The 16,677-nt window shown below is 40.1% G+C and overlaps 1 non-coding gene across 1 annotated transcript; it reads right to left on the bottom strand.

The window, feature by feature from the left end:
• Positions 1-10,319: 10,319 nt before the first annotated feature.
• TRNAK-UUU (transfer RNA lysine (anticodon UUU)) lies at positions 10,320-10,392 on the bottom strand. The gene has a single exon. It is a non-coding gene; the product is annotated as a tRNA-Lys (tRNA).
• Positions 10,393-16,677: the final 6,285 nt, after the last annotated feature.

Here is a 16,677-nt window from a genome sequence, read left to right as displayed (position 1 = left end):
GAGAAAATTAAGACAAACTGAAGATTTTGCAGTGGTCTCTTAATTTTTGCCAGAGCTGTAGTTAGCAAGGCCGAAAAAAGACATTTGTCCGTCCAGTTCAGCCTATATTCCGTCAGAAGAAATCCCCAGATCTACGTCCTTCTAAAGTGACCGTCACCTTCCTTGGTATAAACAGATCCTCGGAGAGATATTTGTATTGTCCCCTTATATACTTATACATGGTTATGAGATCACCCCTCAGTTTCTAGACTAAATAATACTTTTTTGCTAAACTCTCTCGGTATTGTAGTTGTTGCCCTTCTTTGTACTCGCTCTAGTTCCACACAGATCATAATTTCTTTAGACCTTTTGATGCTCTACCGACTGAGCTATCCGGGCTCTCTACATTGATAATCTCGCTGGGTACCGTAATTCTTCCATCCCGTTACTAAATTTTGTTGCCCCTTTTTGGACTTGCTCTAGTTCCACAAAAATCATAATTTCCAGGCTTGAATTGGGCAGGTTAATCTTTGCGAAGGACATGTGAATCAAGCCACATACAAGGTTATCCTGGAAAAATAGTTGATTCCTTCTGCTCAGGCAACGTTCCCCAACTCTGAGGACTGGCTTTTCCAGCAGAACAATGCACCATGCCACACGGCTAGGTAAACCAACGTGTGGATGAAGGAACACTAGCTCAAATCGCTGTCATGGCCAGCCCAATCTCCAAACCTGAACCCCATTGAAAACCTCTTGAATGTGAGGAAGATGGATAGTCACAAGCCATCAAACAAAGAAGAACTGCTTAAATTTTTGTACCAGGAGTGGCATAATGTCACCCAAAAGCAGTGTGAAAGACTGGTGGAAAGCATGCCAAGACACATGAAAGCTGTGATTAAAAATCATGGTTATTCCACAAAATATTGATTTCTGAACTCTTCCTGAGATAAAACATTAGTATTGTTGTTTCTAAATAATTATGAACTTGTTTTCGTAGCATTATTTGAGGTCTGCAAGCACTGCATTTTTTTTGCTATTTTGACCATTTTTCATTTTCTGAAAATAAGTACAAAATTTAGTGCTTGGAAATTCGAAGACATGTTGTCAGTAGTTTATAGAATATAAGAGCAATTTACATTTTACTCAAAAATATACCTATAAAGAGAAAATTAAGACAAACTGAAGATTTTGCAGTGGTCTCTTAATTTTTGCCAGAGCTGTAGTTAGCAAGGCCGAAAAAAGACATTTGTCCGTCCAGTTCAGCCTATATTCCGTCAGAAGAAATCCCCAGATCTACGTCCTTCTAAAGTGACCGTCACCTTCCTTGGTATAAACAGATCCTCGGAGAGATATTTGTATTGTCCCCTTATATACTTATACATGGTTATGAGATCACCACTCAGTTTCTAGACTAAATAATACTTTTTTGCTAAACTCTCTGGGTATTGTAGTTGTTGCCCTTCTTTGTACTCGCTCTAGTTCCACACAGATCATAATTTCTTTAGACCTTTTGATGCTCTACCGACTGAGCTATCCGGGCTCTCTACATTGATAATCTCGCTGGGTACCGTAATTGTTCCATCCCGTTACTAAATTTTGTTGCCCCTTTTTGGACTTGCTCTAGTTCCACAAAAATCATAATTTCCAGGCTTGAATTGGGCAGGTTAATCTTTGCGAAGGACATGTGAATCAAGCCACATACAAGGTTATCCTGGAAAAATAGTTGATTCCTTCTGCTCAGGCAACGTTCCCCAACTCTGAGGACTGGCTTTTCCAGCAGAACAATGCACCATGCCACACGGCTAGGTAAACCAACGTGTGGATGAAGGAACACTAGCTCAAATCGCTGTCATGGCCAGCCCAATCTCCAAACCTGAACCCCATTGAAAACCTCTTGAATGTGAGGAAGATGGATAGTCACAAGCCATCAAACAAAGAAGAACTGCTTAAATTTTTGTACCAGGAGTGGCATAATGTCACCCAAAAGCAGTGTGAAAGACTGGTGGAAAGCATGCCAAGACACATGAAAGCTGTGATTAAAAATCATGGTTATTCCACAAAATATTGATTTCTGAACTCTTCCTGAGATAAAACATTAGTATTGTTGTTTCTTAATAATTATGAACTTGTTTTCGTAGCATTATTTGAGGTCTGCAAGCACTGCATTTTTTTTGCTATTTTGACCATTTTTCATTTTCTGAAAATAAGTACAAAATTTAGTGCTTGGAAATTCGAAGACATGTTGTCAGTAGTTTATAGAATATAAGAGCAATTTACATTTTACTCAAAAATATACCTATAAAGAGAAAATTAAGACAAACTGAAGATTTTGCAGTGGTCTCTTAATTTTTGCCAGAGCTGTAGTTAGCAAGGCCGAAAAAAGACATTTGTCCGTCCAGTTCAGCCTATATTCCGTCAGAAGAAATCCCCAGATCTACGTCCTTCTAAAGTGACCGTCACCTTCCTCACCAGGGGAAGAGTCTTGAGGAGATCATTTGCATATTCCCAGTGCCTTCTGGGATAAGTGAAGAGTCTCCGCGAGCTCTACGATCACTGGGTTTTGGCCGTTGCAGCTGAAAAGAGGAAATCGGAAAACCAGGGGAAGAGTCTTGAGGAGATCATTTGCATATTCCCAGTGCCTTCTGGGATAAGTGAAGAGTCTCCGCGAGCTCTACGATCACTGGGTTTTGGCCGTTGCAGCTGAAAAGAGGAAATCGGAAAACCAGGGGAAGAGTCTTGAGGAGATCATTTGCATATTCCCAGTGCCTTCTGGGATAAGTGAAGAGTCTCCGCGAGCTCTACGATCACTGGGTTTTGGCCGTTGCAGCTGAAAAGAGGAAATCGGAAAACCAGGGGAAGAGTCTTGAGGAGATCATTTGCATATTCCCAGTGCCTTCTGGGATAAGTGAAGAGTCTCCGCGAGCTCTACGATCACTGGGTTTTGGCCGTTGCAGCTGAAAAGAGGAAATCGGAAAACCAGGGGAAGAGTCTTGAGGAGATCATTTGCATATTCCCAGTGCCTTCTGGGATAAGTGAAGAGTCTCCGCGAGCTCTACGATCACTGGGTTTTGGCCGTTGCAGCTGAAAAGAGGAAATCGGAAAACCAGGGGAAGAGTCTTGAGGAGATCATTTGCATATTCCCAGTGCCTTCTGGGATAAGTGAAGAGTCTCCGCGAGCTCTACGATCACTGGGTTTTGGCCGTTGCAGCTGAAAAGAGGAAATCGGAAAACCAGGGGAAGAGTCTTGAGGAGATCATTTGCATATTCCCAGTGCCTTCTGGGATAAGTGAAGAGTCTCCGCGAGCTCTACGATCACTGGGTTTTGGCCGTTGCAGCTGAAAAGAGGAAATCGGAAAACCAGGGGAAGAGTCTTGAGGAGATCATTTGCATATTCCCAGTGCCTTCTGGGATAAGTGAAGAGTCTCCGCGAGCTCTACGATCACTGGGTTTTGGCCGTTGCAGCTGAAAAGAGGAAATCGGAAAACCAGGGGAAGAGTCTTGAGGAGATCATTTGCATATTCCCAGTGCCTTCTGGGATAAGTGAAGAGTCTCCGCGAGCTCTACGATCACTGGGTTTTGGCCGTTGCAGCTGAAAAGAGGAAATCGGAAAAACCGCGCGCCTATCGGCGCGCGAATTTTGGCTCATCTTTTTAAGAAATCTCAAGATGGAAGAGGCCAGGAGCCATTTGGTGAGCTGCATTTCTTGCTACATGTTCACAGACTTACCAGTGGAAAAGCCAAATTTCACATGCCACAAATGCAAGCTTGTGTCCCTGTTGGAGGAAAAGTTGCAAAATCTCGAAGAGAGGTTGGCTACGTTGAAGATCATTAAGGAAGGTGAAGAGTTCTTGGACAGAGCAGAATTATCTCTTCATGTTACAGAAAGAGAAGAAATTCGAAGTGCACCTGAAGAAACAGAGGAATGGAGACATGTGACCCAGAGAAGCAGGAGGATCAGGAGGCAGTCAGCACCCATACTGCTCAGAAACCAGTACCAGGCTCTCACGCAGGAAAACGATGAAGAAATACATCAGGATAAGACTTTGCCAACAAACAGCAACCTTGTACGCCTTCAGAGTCCTCCTGGATGGAGAAAGAAAAATGTTGTGAAGAAGAAACGGAGAGTGGTGGTCATGGGGGATTCCCTGTTGAGAGGAACAGAGGCCGCTATCTGCAGACCGGATATAACTTCAAGAGAAATGTGCTGTCTTCCAGGTGCAAAAATTAAAGATGTGTCTGACAGGATATCAGGACTCTTCAGACCTACAGATGACTACCCATTCCTGCTACTACATGTGGGGACAAATGACACCGCAAGAAACGACCTGGAAACCATCTGCAGAGACTTTGAAGACTTAGGCAAGAAAGTGAAAGAACTGGGAGCGCAGGTGGTCTTCTCTTCCATCCTCCCAGTGGATGGCCATGGAACAAGGAGGTGGAATAAGATTCTGCAGGTGAACAACTGGCTACGTCGATGGTGCCGTCAGCAACAATTTGGATTTCTGGATCACGGAGTGAACTACTTATACGATGGACTACTTGCTAGAGATGGGGTGCACCTTACGAAGACTGGAAAGCATGTATTTGGAAGTCGCCTTGCTACACTTGTAAGGAGAGCTTTAAACTAGAACAACATGGGAAGGGAAGCAAAAGACCAGAAAAAGCCATACACCTGACAAATGCTATTGAGAACTCTGCTAATAGAAGTGGAAAGGAAGAACAAAGACGAAAGAATCTAATTAATAAAAATATTGGAGAAAGAGAAACCAATCACAAACTAAAATGTTTCTATACTAATGCACAAAGCATGGGCAACAAACAAGGAGAATTGGAACTACTAACACAGGAAAAGAAATATGATGTCATTGGAATCACTGAAACTTGGTGGGACGATACACATGATTGGAATACAAGACTAGAAGGATACAACTTATTTGCAAGAAACAGACTTGATAAACGAGGAGGAGGTGTTGCATTGTATGTTAGAAACGCGTATGTCTGCACAGAGATTGAAGCTTCAGAGACTGGGAGTTCTGTGGAAACTGTTTGGGTAAGAATACAAGGACAGAACAATGGAAAGGACACCATTGTAGGCATTTACTACAGGCCGCCTGTGCAAGCTGAAGATATGGATGAACTCTTTATGCATCAAATGGCCAAGTTCTCCAAAAAATATGACATAGTTGTCATGGGAGATTTCAACTATCCAGACATTTGTTGGGAATCTCTCTCAGGCAAAACTAACAGGTCAAGGAAATTCTTATACTCTCTTGCTGACAACTTTATCTTCCAAAAGGTAGGGGAGAAAACAAGGGGAACTGCTACCTTGGATCTAATCCTTATAAACAGGGAGGAAATGGTTGAGGAGGTAAAAGTGGCTGGAACCCTAGGAGGTAGCGACCATGCTATTTTAGAATTTTGGATAACTAGAGGCGGAAGACCTGTGAAGACTCAGACGTCAAGGTTAGATTTCAGAAAGGCAGATTTAAAGGGATTCAGAAAGATAATTGGAGGGATCCAATGGCTGGATATCCTTAAAGACAAAAATGTCCAGGAAGGATGGGAAATCTTGAAAAATGAAATTCTCAAAGCACAGTTGTTAACAATTCCGAAAAGAGGGAAGAATAGGAAGCATTTAAGGAAACCAGGATGGGTGAACACAGAACTTAAGCACATGCTAAAAAGGAAGAAAAAAATGTTTATAAAATGGAAAGAGGGAGGCATATCTAAAGAAGAATATAATGCTGTCTGCAGAATCTGCAGGGCACAAATCAGATTAGCTAAAGCTGAAAATGAATTGAGGCTTGCAAGAGATGTCAAAAGCAATAATAAAGGATTTTGGGGATATGTCAAAAGTAAAAGAAAAGTCAAAGATGCTATAGGATTTTTACAGGATGAAAATGATGAAATGGTAATACAGGATGTTGAGAAGGCTGAACTTTTAAATTCCTATTTTGCATCTGTTTTCTCTCAGAAAGGAAATGTAACACCAACTGTTATTCACTGTCCTATTAAGGGAATAGAAGAATCCAGGATATCTATAAACAGAAAGATAGTGAGGAAACACTTAGCTAACCTAAATGAATTCAAGTCTCCAGGTCCAGATGAATTACACCCCAGAGTACTGAAGGAGATAGCAGAAGAAATTTCTGAACCACTCTCCATAATCTTTGAAAATTCTTGGAGAACAGGAGAAGTGCCAGAAGACTGGAGAAGAGCAAATGTTGTTCCTATCTTCAAAAAGGGGAAGAAGGTGGACCCAGGCAACTATAGGCCGGTGAGTCTGACTTCTATACCAGGAAAGATCTTTGAACAAATTATTAAACAACATGTAAGTCAATACCTGGATAAGAATGAAGTGATCAAACAGAGTCAGCATGGGTTTGTAACTAATAAGTCATGTCAGACTAACTTAATTTCCTTCTATGACGGTATCACTGATTGGGTGGATCAAGGAAATGCTGTAGATATAGTATATCTTGACTTCAGCAAAGCATTTGACAAAGTCTCTCATACAATCCTTATTGAAAAAATGACTAAGTATGGAATGGACAAGGCAACTGTTAGGTGGATTCATAGCTGGCTTAGTGATCGGACCCAAAGAGTGGTCGTAAATGGCTGCACATCCAGTTGGAAGAATGTCTCAAGTGGGGTACCACAGGGCTCTGTCCTGGGCCCTGTATTGTTCAACATCTTTATCAACGATTTAGATGAAGGAATTGAGGGTAAACTGATTAAATTTGCTGATGACACAAAGCTAGGAGGGATAGCTAATACTAGAGAAGAGAGAGAGAGGATTCAAAAAGATTTAAATAAACTGGAGAAGTGGGCAGTAACTAACAGAATGGTTTTTAACAGGGAGAAATGCAAAGTACTACATCTGGGCAATAAAAATGAAAAAAGCATATATAGAATGGGAGGAATAGGGCTAAGTGACAGCACATGTGAAAAAGACTTGGGTATACTAATAGATCACAGACTGAATATGAGTCAACAGTGTGATGCAGCAGCAAAAAAGGCAAATGCAGTTCTAGGATGTATTAACAGAAGCATACAGTCTAGATCACGTGAAGTCATTATTTCCCTCTACTCCTCTTTGGTCAGACCTCATCTGGAATATTGTGTCCAGTTTTGGGCACCACATTTTAAAAAAGACATCAACAAACTGGAGCAAGTTCAGAAAAGAGCGACCAGAATGGTGACCGGTCTGCAAACCCTGTCTTATGAGGAAAGGTTGCAGGATTTGGGAATGTTTAGTTTGCAAAAGAGAAGACTGAGAGGAGACTTAATTGCTGTCTACAAATATCTAAAGGGCTGTCACATTGTAGAAGGATCAACTTTATTCTCATTTGCACAAGGAAAGACTAGAAGCAATGGGATGAAACTGAATGGGAGGAGACACAGATTAGATATTAGAAAAAACTTTTTGACAGTTAGAGTGATCAATGAGTGGAACAGGCTGCCACGAGAAGTGGTGAGTTCTCCTTCAATGGAAGTCTTCAAACAGAGGCTGGACAGACATCTGACTGGGATGATTTAGCAAATCCTGCTTTGAGCAGGGGGTTGGACCAGATGGCCCAGGAGGTCCCTTCCAACTCTACGATTCTATGATTCTATGATTCCTTGGTATAAACAGATCCTCGGAGAGATATTTGTATTGTCCCCTTATATACTTATACATGGTTATGAGATCACCCCTCAGTTTCTAGACTAAATAATACTTTTTTGCTAAACTCTCTGGGTATTGTAGTTGTTGCCCTTCTTTGTACTCGCTCTAGTTCCACACAGATCATAATTTCTTTAGACCTTTTAGGTGATGACCTCACCTATTTTACATAACATTACCATTTATTAAAAGCTTACGCCCGAACAGGGACTTGAACCCTGGACCCTCAGATTAAAAGTCTGATGCTCTACCGACATCCGGGCTCTCTACATTGATAATCTCGCTGGGTACCGTAATTCTTCCATCCCGTTACTAAATTTTGTTGCCCCTTTTTGGACTTGCTCTAGTTCCACAAAAATCATAATTTCCAGGCTTGAATTGGGCAGGTTAATCTTTGCGAAGGACATGTGAATCAAGCCACATACAAGGTTATCCTGGAAAAATAGTTGATTCCTTCTGCTCAGGAAACGTTCCCCAACTCTGAGGACTGGCTTTTCCAGCAGAACAATGCACCATGCCACACGGCTAGGTAAACCAACGTGTGGATGAAGGAACACTAGCTCAAATCGCTGTCATGGCCAGCCCAATCTCCAAACCTGAACCCCATTGAAAACCTCTTGAATGTGAGGAAGATGGATAGTCACAAGCCATCAAACAAAGAAGAACTGCTTAAATTTTTGTACCAGGAGTGGCATAATGTCACCCAAAAGCAGTGTGAAAGACTGGTGGAAAGCATGCCAAGACACATGAAAGCTGTGATTAAAAATCATGGTTATTCCACAAAATATTGATTTCTGAACTCTTCCTGAGATAAAACATTAGTATTGTTGTTTCTTAATAATTATGAACTTGTTTTCGTAGCATTATTTGAGGTCTGCAAGCACTGCATTTTTTTTGCTATTTTGACCATTTTTCATTTTCTGAAAATAAGTACAAAATTTAGTGCTTGGAAATTCGAAGACATGTTGTCAGTAGTTTATAGAATATAAGAGCAATTTACATTTTACTCAAAAATATACCTATAAAGAGAAAATTAAGACAAACTGAAGATTTTGCAGTGGTCTCTTAATTTTTGCCAGAGCTGTAGTTAGCAAGGCCGAAAAAAGACATTTGTCCGTCCAGTTCAGCCTATATTCCGTCAGAAGAAATCCCCAGATCTACGTCCTTCTAAAGTGACCGTCACCTTCCTTGGTATAAACAGATCCTCGGAGAGATATTTGTATTGTCCCCTTATATACTTATACATGGTTATGAGATCACCCCTCAGTTTCTAGACTAAATAATACTTTTTTGCTAAACTCTCTGGGTATTGTAGTTGTTGCCCTTCTTTGTACTCGCTCTAGTTCCACACAGATCATAATTTATTTAGACCTTTTAGGTGATGACCTCACCTATTTTACATAACATTACCATTTATTAAAAGCTTACGCCCGAACAGGGACTTGAACCCTGGACCCTCAGATTAAAAGTCTGATGCTCTACCGACATCCGGGCTCTCTACATTGATAATCTCGCTGGGTACCGTAATTCTTCCATCCCATTACTAAATTTTGTTGCCCCTTTTTGGACTTGCTCTAGTTCCACAAAAATCATAATTTCCAGGCTTGAATTGGGCAGGTTAATCTTTGCGAAGGACATGTGAATCAAGCCACATACAAGGTTATCCTGGAAAAATAGTTGATTCCTTCTGCTCAGGAAACGTTCCCCAACTCTGAGGACTGGCTTTTCCAGCAGAACAATGCACCATGCCACACGGCTAGGTAAACCAACGTGTGGATGAAGGAACACTAGCTCAAATCGCTGTCATGGCCAGCCCAATCTCCAAACCTGAACCCCATTGCAAACCTCTTGAATGTGAGGAAGATGGATAGTCACAAGCCATCAAACAAAGAAGAACTGCTTAAATTTTTGTACCAGGAGTGGCATAATGTCACCCAAAAGCAGTGTGAAAGACTGGTGGAAAGCATGCCAAGACACATGAAAGCTGTGATTAAAAATCATGGTTATTCCACAAAATATTGATTTCTGAACTCTTCCTGAGATAAAACATTAGTATTGTTGTTTCTTAATAATTATGAACTTGTTTTTGTAGCATTATTTGAGGTCTGCAAGCACTGCATTTTTTTTGCTATTTTGACCATTTTTCATTTTCTGAAAATAAGTACAAAATTTAGTGCTTGGAAATTCGAAGACATGTTGTCAGTAGTTTATAGAATATAAGAGCAATTTACATTTTACTCAAAAATATACCTATAAAGAGAAAATTAAGACAAACTGAAGATTTTGCAGTGGTCTCTTAATTTTTGCCAGAGCTGTAGTTAGCAAGGCCGAAAAAAGACATTTGTCCGTCCAGTTCAGCCTATATTCCGTCAGAAGAAATCCCCAGATCTACGTCCTTCTAAAGTGACCGTCACCTTCCTTGGTATAAACAGATCCTCGGAGAGATATTTGTATTGTCCCCTTATATACTTATACATGGTTATGAGATCACCCCTCAGATTCTAGACTAAATAACACACACAGATCATAATTTCTTTAGACCTTTTAGGTGATGACCTCACCTATTTTACATAACATTACCATTTTTTTAGACCTTTTATCAAGTTACACCCACATTGCACCCCCATGATGACCTCACCTATTACCTATAACATTACCATTTATTAAAAGCTTACGCCCGAACAGAGACTTGAACCCTGGACCCTCAGATTAAAAGTCTGATGCTCTACCGACTGAGCTATCCGGGCTCTCTACATTGATAATCTCGCTGGGTACCGTAATTCTTCCATCCCGTTACTAAATTTTGTTGCCCCTTTTTGGACTTGCTCTAGTTCCACAAAAATCATAATTTCCAGGCTTGAATTTTGCAGGTTAATCTTTGCGAAGGACATGTGAATCAAGCCACATACAAGGTTATCCTGGAAAAATAGTTGATTCCTTCTGCTCAGGAAACGTTCCCCAACTCTGAGGACTGGCTTTTCCAGTAGAACAATGCACCATGCCACACGGCTAGGTAAACCAACGTGTGGATGAAGGAACACTAGCTCAAATCGCTGTCATGGCCAGCCCAATCTCCAAACCTGAACCCCATTGAAAACCTCTTGAATGTGAGGAAGATGGATAGTCACAAGCCATCAAACAAAGAAGAACTGCTTAAATTTTTGTACCAGGAGTGGCATAATGTCACCCAAAAGCAGTGTGAAAGACTGGTGGAAAGCATGCCAAGACACATGAAAGCTGTGATTAAAAATCATGGTTATTCCACAAAATATTGATTTCTGAACTCTTCCTGAGATAAAACATTAGTATTGTTGTTTCTTAATAATTATGAACTTGTTTTCGTAGCATTATTTGAGGTCTGCAAGCACTGCATTTTTTTTGCTATTTTGACCATTTTTCATTTTCTGAAAATAAGTACAAAATTTAGTGCTTGGAAATTCGAAGACATGTTGTCAGTAGTTTATAGAATATAAGAGCAATTTACATTTTACTCAAAAATATACCTATAAAGAGAAAATTAAGACAAACTGAAGATTTTGCAGTGGTCTCTTAATTTTTGCCAGAGCTGTAGTTAGCAAGGCCGAAAAAAGACATTTGTCCGTCCAGTTCAGCCTATATTCCGTCAGAAGAAATCCCCAGATCTACGTCCTTCTAAAGTGACCGTCACCTTCCTTGGTATAAACAGATCCTCGGAGAGATATTTGTATTGTCCCCTTATATACTTATACATGGTTATGAGATCACCCCTCAGTTTCTAGACTAAATAATACTTTTTTGCTAAACTCTCTGGGTATTGTAGTTGTTGCCCTTCTTTGTACTCACTCTAGTTCCACACAGATCATAATTTCTTTAGACCTTTTAGGTGATGACCTCACCTATTTTACATAACATTACCATTTATTAAAAGCTTACGCCCGAACAGGGACTTGAACCCTGGACCCTCAGATTAAAAGTCTGATGCTCTACCGACATCCGGGCTCTCTACATTGATAATCTCGCTGGGTACCGTAATTCTTCCATCCCGTTACTAAATTTTGTTGCCCCTTTTTGGACTTGCTCTAGTTCCACAAAAATCATAATTTCCAGGCTTGAATTGGGCAGGTTAATCTTTGCGAAGGACATGTGAATCAAGCCACATACAAGGTTATCCTGGAAAAATAGTTGATTCCTTCTGCTCAGGAAACGTTCCCCAACTCTGAGGACTGGCTTTTCCAGCAGAACAATGCACCATGCCACACGGCTAGGTAAACCAACGTGTGGATGAAGGAACACTAGCTCAAATCGCTGTCATGGCCAGCCCAATCTCCAAACCTGAACCCCATTGAAAACCTCTTGAATGTGAGGAAGATGGATAGTCACAAGCCATCAAACAAAGAAGAACTGCTTAAATTTTTGTACCAGGAGTGGCATAATGTCACCCAAAAGCAGTGTGAAAGACTGGTGGAAAGCATGCCAAGACACATGAAAGCTGTGATTAAAAATCATGGTTATTCCACAAAATATTGATTTCTGAACTCTTCCTGAGATAAAACATTAGTATTGTTGTTTCTAAATAATTATGAACTTGTTTTCGTAGCATTATTTGAGGTCTGCAAGCACTGCATTTTTTTTGCTATTTTGACCATTTTTCATTTTCTGAAAATAAGTACAAAATTTAGTGCTTGGAAATTCGAAGACATGTTGTCAGTAGTTTATAGAATATAAGAGCAATTTACATTTTACTCAAAAATATACCTATAAAGAGAAAATTAAGACAAACTGAAGATTTTGCAGTGGTCTCTTAATTTTTGCCAGAGCTGTAGTTAGCAAGGCCGAAAAAAGACATTTGTCCGTCCAGTTCAGCCTATATTCCGTCAGAAGAAATCCCCAGATCTACGTCCTTCTAAAGTGACCGTCACCTTCCTTGGTATAAACAGATCCTCGGAGAGATATTTGTATTGTCCCCTTATATACTTATACATGGTTATGAGATCACCCCTCAGTTTCTAGACTAAATAATACTTCTTTGCTAAACTCTCTGGGTACTCGCTCTAGTTCCACACAGATCATAATTTCTTTAGACCTTTTAGGTGATGACCTCACCTATTTTACATAACATTACCATTTATTAAAAGCTTACGCCCGAACAGGGACTTGAACCCTGGACCCTCAGATTAAAAGTCTGATGCTCTACCGACATCCGGGCTCTCTACATTGATAATCTCGCTGGGTACCGTAATTCTTCCATCCCGTTACTAAATTTTGTTGCCCCTTTTTGGACTTGCTCTAGTTCCACAAAAATCATAATTTCCAGGCTTGAATTGGGCAGGTTAATCTTTGCGAAGGACATGTGAATCAAGCCACATACAAGGTTATCCTGGAAAAATAGTTGATTCCTTCTGCTCAGGAAACGTTCCCCAACTCTGAGGACTGGCTTTTCCAGCAGAACAATGCACCATGCCACACGGCTAGGTAAACCAACGTGTGGATGAAGGAACACTAGCTCAAATCGCTGTCATGGCCAGCCCAATCTCCAAACCTGAACCCCATTGAAAACCTCTTGAATGTGAGGAAGATGGATAGTCACAAGCCATCAAACAAAGAAGAACTGCTTAAATTTTTGTACCAGGAGTGGCATAATCTCACCCAAAAGCAGTGTGAAAGACTGGTGGAAAGCATGCCAAGACACATGAAAGCTGTGATTAAAAATCATGGTTATTCCACAAAATATTGATTTCTGAACTCTTCCTGAGATAAAACATTAGTATTGTTGTTTCTTAATAATTATGAACTTGTTTTCGTAGCATTATTTGAGGTCTGCAAGCACTGCATTTTTTTTGCTATTTTGACCATTTTTCATTTTCTGAAAATAAGTACAAAATTTAGTGCTTGGAAATTCGAAGACATGTTGTCAGTAGTTTATAGAATATAAGAGCAATTTACATTTTACTCAAAAATATACCTATAAAGAGAAAATTAAGACAAACTGAAGATTTTGCAGTGGTCTCTTAATTTTTGCCAGAGCTGTAGTTAGCAAGGCCGAAAAAAGACATTTGTCCGTCCAGTTCAGCCTATATTCCGTCAGAAGAAATCCCCAGATCTACGTCCTTCTTCACCTTCCTTGGTATAAACAGATCCTCGGAGAGATATTTGTATTGTCCCCTTATATACTTATACATGGTTATGAGATCACCCCTCAGTTTCTAGACTAAATAATACACACAGATCATAATTTCTTTAGACCTTTTAGGTGATGACCTCACCTATTTTACATAACATTACCATTTCTTTAGACCTTTTATCAGCATACAAGTTACACCCACATTGCACCCCCATGATGACCTCACCTATTTTACATAACATTACCATTTATTAAAAGCTTACGCCCGAACAGGGACTTGAACCCTGGACCTTCAGATTAAAAGTCTGATGCTCTACCGACATCCGGGCTCTCTACATTGATAATCTCGCTGGGTACCGTAATTCTTCCATCCCGTTACTAAATTTTGTTGCCCCTTTTTGGACTTGCTCTAGTTCCACAAAAATCATAATTTCCAGGCTTGAATTGGGCAGGTTAATCTTTGCGAAGGACATGTGAATCAAGCCACATACAAGGTTATCCTGGAAAAATAGTTGATTCCTTCTGCTCAGGAAACGTTCCCCAACTCTGAGGACTGGCTTTTCCAGCAGAACAATGCACCATGCCACACGGCTAGGTAAACCAACGTGTGGATGAAGGAACACTAGCTCAAATCGCTGTCATGGCCAGCCCAATCTCCAAACCTGAACCCCATTGAAAACCTCTTGAATGTGAGGAAGATGGATAGTCACAAGCCATCAAACAAAGAAGAACTGCTTAAATTTTTGTACCAGGAGTGGCATAATGTCACCCAAAAGCAGTGTGAAAGACTGGTGGAAAGCATGCCAAGACACATGAAAGCTGTGATTAAAAATCATGGTTATTCCACAAAATATTGATTTCTGAACTCTTCCTGAGATAAAACATTAGTATTGTTGTTTCTTAATAATTATGAACTTGTTTTCGTAGCATTATTTGAGGTCTGCAAGCACTGCATTTTTTTTGCTATTTTGACCATTTTTCATTTTCTGAAAATAAGTACAAAATTTAGTGCTTGGAAATTCGAAGACATGTTGTCAGTAGTTTATAGAATATAAGAGCAATTTACATTTTACTCAAAAATATACCTATAAAGAGAAAATTAAGACAAACTGAAGATTTTGCAGTGGTCTCTTAATTTTTGCCAGAGCTGTAGTTAGCAAGGCCGAAAAAAGACATTTGTCCGTCCAGTTCAGCCTATATTCCGTCAGAAGAAATCCCCAGATCTACGTCCTTCTAAAGTGACCGTCACCTTCCTTGGTATAAACAGATCCTCGGAGAGATATTTGTATTGTCCCCTTATATACTTATACATGGTTATGAGATCACCCCTCAGTTTCTAGACTAAATAATACTTTTTTGCTAAACTCTCTGGGTATTGTAGTTGTTGCCCTTCTTTGTACTCGCTCTAGTTCCACACAGATCATAATTTCTTTAGACCTTTTAGGTGATGACCTCACCTATTTTACATAACATTACCATTTATTAAAAGCTTACGCCCGAACAGGGACTTGAACCCTGGACCCTCAGATTAAAAGTCTGATGCTCTACCGACATCCGGGCTCTCTACATTGATAATCTCGCTGGGTACCGTAATTCTTCCATCCCGTTACTAAATTTTGTTGCCCCTTTTTGGACTTGCTCTAGTTCCACAAAAATCATAATTTCCAGGCTTGAATTGGGCAGGTTAATCTTTGCGAAGGACATGTGAATCAAGCCACATACAAGGTTATCCTGGAAAAATAGTTGATTCCTTCTGCTCAGGAAACGTTCCCCAACTCTGAGGACTGGCTTTTCCAGCAGAACAATGCACCATGCCACACGGCTAGGTAAACCAACGTGTGGATGAAGGAACACTAGCTCAAATCGCTGTCATGGCCAGCCCAATCTCCAAACCTGAACCCCATTGAAAACCTCTTGAATGTGAGGAAGATGGATAGTCACAAGCCATCAAACAAAGAAGAACTGCTTAAATTTTTGTACCAGGAGTGGCATAATGTCACCCAAAAGCAGTGTGAAAGACTGGTGGAAAGCATGCCAAGACACATGAAAGCTGTGATTAAAAATCATGGTTATTCCACAAAATATTGATTTCTGAACTCTTCCTGAGATAAAACATTAGTATTGTTGTTTCTTAATAATTATGAACTTGTTTTCGTAGCATTATTTGAGGTCTGCAAGCACTGCATTTTTTTTGCTATTTTGACCATTTTTCATTTTCTGAAAATAAGTACAAAATTTAGTGCTTGGAAATTCGAAGACATGTTGTCAGTAGTTTATAGAATATAAGAGCAATTTACATTTTACTCAAAAATATACCTATAAAGAGAAAATTAAGACAAACTGAAGATTTTGCAGTGGTCTCTTAATTTTTGCCAGAGCTGTAGTTAGCAAGGCCGAAAAAAGACATTTGTCCGTCCAGTTCAGCCTATATTCCGTCAGAAGAAATCCCCAGATCTACGTCCTTCTAAAGTGACCGTCACCTTCCTTGGTATAAACAGATCCTCGGAGAGATATTTGTATTGTCCCCTTATATACTTATACATGGTTATGAGATCACCCCTCAGTTTCTAGACTAAATAATACACACAGATCATAATTTCTTTAGACCTTTTAGGTGATGACCTCACCTATTTTACATAACATTACCATTTATTAAAAGCTATCCGGGCTCTCTACATTGATAATCTCGCTGGGTACCGTAATTCTTCCATCCCGTTACTAAATTTTGTTGCCCCTTTTTGGACTTGCTCTAGTTCCACAAAAATCATAATTTCCAGGCTTGAATTGGGCAGGTTAATCTTTGCGAAGGACATGTGAATCAAGCCACATACAAGGTTATCCTGGAAAAATAGTTGATTCCTTCTGCTCAGGCAACGTTCCCCAACTCTGAGGACTGGCTTTTCCAGCAGAACAATGCACCATGCCACACGGC

The sequence above is a fragment of the Dendrobates tinctorius genome, unplaced genomic scaffold (genome assembly GCF_039654945.1).
Source record: "Dendrobates tinctorius isolate UK_male_01 unplaced genomic scaffold, ASM3965494v1 ptg000099l, whole genome shotgun sequence".
Lineage (NCBI taxonomy): Eukaryota > Metazoa > Chordata > Amphibia > Anura > Dendrobatidae > Dendrobates > Dendrobates tinctorius.
This window is presented reverse-complemented; position numbering and strand designations above follow the sequence as displayed.